A 6761-nucleotide genomic window follows, 5' to 3' on the forward strand; every position below is an offset into this window, starting at 1 on the left:
CACATGGCTCCGTGTGACCTTTGGCTATTTCTCAAGCTGAAAATGCCGCTAAAAGGAACCCAAATTTAGTCGAGAGAAGACATCGTGCGAAATGCGACGGACCGGCTGATGGCCATTCCAGAAAATGCGTTCCAGCAGTGTTTCCAGCAATGGCAGGAACGCTGGGAGAAGTGTATACATTACCAAGGAGACTACTTTGAAGGGGATTAGGGTTTTGTACCTCAAAGTCAATAAATTTATTTTTGCCGACCGAAGGTCCGATACTTTTTGAACAGACCTTGTATATATAATTTTTATGAATTTTATAAATTAGATCTAAACATTTTTTAAAAAAAAAAGCATCTATGCATTTACTCTAATAATTTCTTTTAGAATTAAACAACGGATTTCTCTCCCTAGCAATAATGATTATTAATGAAAAATTCTAGAATTACGGTATTTGTTACATTGTACGTTAATATCTATTATATATATTAGAAACATTTCTTACATAATTTTCCATTTTTTTCAGGTTTGTGTAGCCTACATGAAATATGAATTTGAGAATTACCTTTAGACAAGCGCATTAGTCGTTTAAAAAAAAAAATCATTCTTAATATAGAGAATCTAGTATATTTGAAGTAAATGTACAAGTTATGTTTGAATCTTCTTCCCCCTCGATCAATAATGAAAATTAATGTTTCAGTGTAAAAATGATTCGTATTCGAGAGTTTTAATTTTTAATTTTTCTTATTTTTTGATGAAAATAAATTGAATGAAAGCTTCCAAATTACGAATTTTTACGAATGAAGATAATTTGAATTTTAATGTTTTATTTAAAACTAAATTATTGTAAAATTTTAATTAAACTTAAAGGAAATTTAATTCACTTTTAATTCTAATCGTAAATATCGGTAAATATTTTAAATATATATAAAATTATTTTTATTTTAAATTTTAACAATTCGTAATTTAAAATATCTTAATTTTTAGAACAAGCAATTTATTTTATTAAAAATAAATATAAAATTACGACGAAATTAATTGCTTTCGAAAGTTTTTAAAATGAAAAGAATTTAGTCTACTGTTGTCCATAATATGACACTAATCAAAAATAAAATAATAATAATAATAATAATAAACCTATACATTTTTAAGTGCTTTGTTTAAGATATAAAGAATTTTCGTTTATAATAAAATGAAATAGTAAACATGATTTAAAGCATCACTTTCACTTTAAAAGATGAGCAAATTTTATGAAACTCCATAAAAGTCGATGGTTATTATTTATGTTATATTGAAGAGGACAATAACTAATTAATGACATTTCTTCGAATCATATATTTTTAATCGAATAAAACATTTTTATTAAACATTAAAGAAGTTTAACAACGATTTGGTCAATTGCCAAATACGTCAGTTTTAAAATTTCATCAATAAACAAAATATAAAAATAGGCTTTTCATATTAAAGATCCTAAATTTATAATGCATTTCACACAAAAAATATCTTAAAAATAAAATAAAATAATATTAAGGTCTGTTTTTAATCATTAAAATGGTGAACTTTAAACGTTTGAAATGAACTCTATTACATATTACTCATTTTAAAGCTTAAATAGATAAATTAACTTTTTAATATATTAAATAAAAATACAACGCATTTTAAAAATTACGTAGATAATTTTTAGTAATCACGTTTACCCATATATTTAAAATTTATTATACCTGCATTTTTATTCATTACTTTCAATTCAGGAAGTAATTAAAATTCAGTTACGTGATATAAATTAATAATTCGTAACTTAATAATTTTTTATTTAAATCTCCTATCAAATAATATTAGTTAAAAATTATTTTAAAGGATGGATAGAACTGTTTTCTGTATATTAAAAAAAATTCTAATGCATTTTTATGGATTTAAGCTTTATCCCCTTTATTCTGGAATATAATAAAACAGTTACGTATCGTTTAAAGAAAATCAAATAAATTTTATAATACATTTATAATTTTAATGTTTTTTTATATAGTTTTTAATAAATTTTATCTTATTTTCGATAAGCGAAATTAAAAATTAATAATAAAACAATAAATTTTATTGACGCATAAAGCCGACATAGTTGATTTTATAATTTTTTGCGTAAAAAATAGAAAATTAAACATAAAAATAAACGCGTTTAATAAAAAGTATAGAAAGTAAATAAATTATTATAGGAAAATATGGAAAGAGCTATAATAACTTTACAAACTTTATATTCATATTTATGTAAATTTCCTTTGCAAATTTTTAATTGTGAAACTTTATCTTCGAAAATTGAAGTTGTTTTAATAATTCTAGGCGTTATTTTTCAATGTATTGATATGTTCCAAAAAACAAAAGAAAACCAACAACAAAAAAAATCGTCGATAATTGTTCTAAAAATGAGCAAACAAAACCAAGCAAACATAATATTAATCAATAAAGTTAGCTGCTAACTCGCCAGATATTTTATAAAAATTTGAACATCAGGGCATTGTCAGAATAATTTTAGATGATTTTACGCTCTGTGTATTACCTAAAATGTTATTAAGACAATCAACAATTTCATAAATGTATATGAATTCATTTTCTATAATTGCATTTTGTTCGTATTCAAGTGAGATGAAAGCATGATTATTAGTTTCAGAGTAACTTTTGTATTAACATTTCATTTACAACGGATCACATATAATGATTAGCAAATACGAGACTTCCTATCTAAATTTCCAACTATACTTTACTCAACAATTATAATATTTGTTGACTAAATACGTTCAAAAAGGCTAAAATATTTAATTATTTCAACAATAATAGTTTTACTAAATTATAATTTATACATATTTAAATAGTTCTAACTGCTAATTTATTCATTGTAACATAGAAAGACACTTACGTTTATGACTATAATCTGCAGTTCGAATCGATAAAACAATTTCGTTAGGGCAGAAGTACAAAATATTACACGCGAAGTAATATTGTATATTTAACAAAACTAACCGATAATTTTATTTTTTGAACGGATTAAATTTCCTATAGCTTAATTGATGATTTTCGATCCACAAGTTGATAAAAACTCATGGGTTATATATCATAAAAATTGCCATGTACGTGATTACAAAGAAACACACTCAAGTTTAATTAGAGATTTTTGTGATATACTTGATGAATCACATCTGTGTATATTATCTGCAAGACCCTATTAATATGAATATTGATCGAACCGGCACCCACATTTCTCTAATTAAAAATTTATAAAATGTTTAATGCTGATTTTTATCGCTTCTCGTTCACATTAATTTTTATTTTATTTTTTTCTTCTTCTTTAGGATTTAACTATTATTATATATTTTTTTTTTCTTTTGACTTTTAGGAACTCCAGAAAATCGTCCAAGCAGAAATTCAGCAGATAGATTTAACTTTCCTAAAAACATTACAGGACAGTGGAATTCAAGTTTTTCTAATCGAACCACGTCTTCTATTATATTTTTTGAATGAAGATGATTTAAAAATTTTAGAAAAAAGAGAAGTTAGAACGAAGCATTTTTATGAACGCTTTAACATAACTAGTTATGGAATTTTTGAAAATAGTTCTAATAGTATAAATGTAAGTTAACAATTTAATAAATTAAAATTATTTTGAGTTTATATTTTACAAAGTTCATATTTATTTTAGTGTAATTTTCCAATGCTTTTATTTATTGTGACCGTAAGCTAATCTATTAATTTGGCTTATGTCAATTTAACTAATCTATGTGAGTACTAATTACTAGCTACTCGGCATTATTAAAGTTTACAAGTTCTTAATGATATTTTCTATTCTAATAGTTATATTTAATAGAGAAACTTAATTAATTACGATGACAAACTCATTATATTTTTTGAATTTCAAAATCCAAAAAATTGAATGTGTATTTCAATGGCATATTTTTGCATTAAAGACAGAGTTCGTTTTTAAAACAACAAACTGAAATTTTTGAATAGTTTCGCGAGTTATAAAATATAATTTGTAGAGAAGAAAGGAATTTCTCTGCTAATTTCGAAAAATAATTGCAAATAAGATATGATAATAGAGGTAATTGTAGATAAAAGTTAACGCTTTGCAAACATTTTAAGATAAATTTTGATTGTTTAAGAACAAAGCTTCATTGTTATTAAAGATTGATACAGAAATTTATTTTAATGTAGTGTTTATTATTATTATTTGATGAGCAGAGATGTTGGCTTAATATACATTTTCAACATTTTTAAATATTTCTATGTAAAGTCGATTCTGACTTTTTTTTAAAAAGTATTAATGTATTGTTTTGTTGGTATTGATAGTTGTTTTAACGTGACATTCACAAAGTTATATATTTTCTTATTATATACATTTTTTATAATTATATTTGTGATTAATGAAAATGTAAGATTAGAAAATCTCTCTGCACGTTATAATTTTTTACATGTATTATTTATGTTTTATAGTTGTTTTAACTCTCTTTTCTTAACTGCAGTAAATATTGTACGAACGATTCCGAATCACGTACATGACAATGTTATTATTCTAAAAAATGAAATATGTCGTCACATTTAAATTTTTTTTTCTGATTTTTGTAAGTTAAACATTTATAAATTTGTATAGTTATGCTGTTACACTGATCTGTTGTTTGTTTGTAAGTACTTAGATTAATTTTATTCATTTGATAAATCATTTCAAAAGAATAGTTTTAAATCAAATGATCCGGTTGAAGTGTCAAACTAAATAATCAAGAAGCAATAATCAATCTGCATTAAAGAAACTGGCATTCTAATCGTTGTTAAGTCAATAAACTTCTCCAACTTGATGATTTTGTCTATAAATATTAGCAAATTTCCTATAAATATTTATAAAATTTATTATTTATTTATACAACGAACAAACTCTATTTTCTAAAAAATTATCATATTTCTATTAACTTTTTTTTTTATTAGTAATAATACATCATTTGTTATTTAATTTGGAATTATATCCGTTGTAATGATTATACAGATTAACAAGAATAGAAAATCACTAATAGCTAATACACTTCTTATGTGAGTCATAGGTATTCTGGTAATACATCTGCACTTCTTATAAAGATCTCTTCTATTCTACTTGTATACATAAAGCATGCCAACAGACTTCTACTAAACTGACAGTGAAAAACCCAATGTTAGTTATATTGACGTACGCCAAAATTGAACGCATCAATGATGCGACAAAACTGATTCATATGCCATAACTAACACGCCAAATTGGCTTTATTTTAAATTTATTAACGTCAAATTGACAGAATTCTATTATTCATTTACTGCTTTAAGAGCTTATTCTTATAATTTATAAAATATAATTTTCAATCTAAAATTTTATTGTTTTATTTTCGTTCATAACAATTAAAAATGACATATTTTGTTTTAGGATAATGTGGTCTCCTTATTTGAGCATTTGGGATATCGCTATTATAAAGAGAAATCTCTAGATTTTAGAGAAATACATTGGGATGAAAATAGAAGCCAAAGTCTTTCAATCACTTCTCATCATTTTTTCATCAAAAATTATAGAATTATACATTTGGTTGTTTTCTTCAATCGAAATACATATTTTTGGAATCCTAAATTAGAGAATGTGCCCGAAGAAGTTCAAAATATTCTTCTACCTTCTGAACTTAGTTATGGAACTCATGCATCTGCATTCGAAAGGTAAATTTATGATAATGTTAAATATATAATTTTAATTATAAATATATTTTACATGAATTTGAAAAGTACATTGTTACTGGTTGTACCGGGCATATTTATTTGATTTTGTATACACAAAAATATAACATTACATTACTAATACAAAATCTGCACTAATATACTGATTAATGTACTGTTGTTACTGTTGTATAAATTTAATTTAAGGCTGTTTATTATAATTTATAATAATAAATTTATAAAATTAATTAATTAACGTTAATGGCCATCATTAGTTGAAATTTCATTAAATGTTTAACAACTTTTTCCAGCGATTATTAAAAAAAATAAGTAAAAAATTCTGCTTAAAAGTAAGCAAAAACAAAGTGTAAACTAAAACAGAAAAATCTCAATTAAATTTTTAAAATTGTTTTTATTTTATTCAATTACGTCCTACAATTCTTATAGCTAATTAAGTTTTCTTCTTCGTTAAATTGATAACAGCACTCATTTGCATTTAAAAATTTCACTAGAGTATTTTTTTTATATTTAATAATTATTGTGACGATAGTTTAAATCTCTTGATATACTTACAATATGTTTATTTCTTAGCTATGTCTTTCAGGACTTTTATTTTCTTCTTGAAGGTAATCGGGTAGATCGTTTTTATTGAAGTACATACAAGTAACTGCCAAATTTACCCTTATTTTACTTCTTTTATGGTCTCATAAACAAATCAAATGTGACCAAAATGCTAAATCAAATCTTTAATTAGAATTAGTTATGTTTTGGGTATTTCGATTAAGCTAAAAGAAAAATAAATAATTTTCACATTCTTTTAAAGATGATGATTTATATATGCTTAATAAAGCATTTAAGATGTATACACACATAAATCATATAGAAGTGGATCATTACGAGAGAGTTTCGGACTTTAAAAAATTTCTGTTACGATTTTAATATCTAATATATTTCGAGTTATTCAACACTAAATTAGATTTTTATTGTAAGTAAACCAATGTTTCCAGTTTTATCATTAAATTTAATAATTAAAAAAGTTCCAAGAATTAAATTTTATAAATTTTGATGAA

The 6761-nt window shown here is 23.7% G+C and overlaps 1 long non-coding RNA gene across 1 annotated transcript; it reads left to right on the forward strand.

Annotated features, from left to right (window-relative positions):
- The first annotated feature begins 2316 nt into the window (after positions 1-2316).
- On the forward strand, positions 2317-5544 carry LOC111616160. The gene is made up of 2 exons (XR_002755198.1): positions 2317-3601; positions 5414-5544. It is a non-coding gene; the product is annotated as an uncharacterized LOC111616160 (long non-coding RNA).
- The last annotated feature ends 1217 nt before the right edge of the window (positions 5545-6761 follow it).

The sequence above is a fragment of the Centruroides sculpturatus genome, unplaced genomic scaffold (genome assembly GCF_000671375.1).
Source record: "Centruroides sculpturatus isolate CEXI.00-Female unplaced genomic scaffold, Cexi_2.0 scaffold2548, whole genome shotgun sequence".
Taxonomy (NCBI): domain Eukaryota; kingdom Metazoa; phylum Arthropoda; class Arachnida; order Scorpiones; family Buthidae; genus Centruroides; species Centruroides sculpturatus.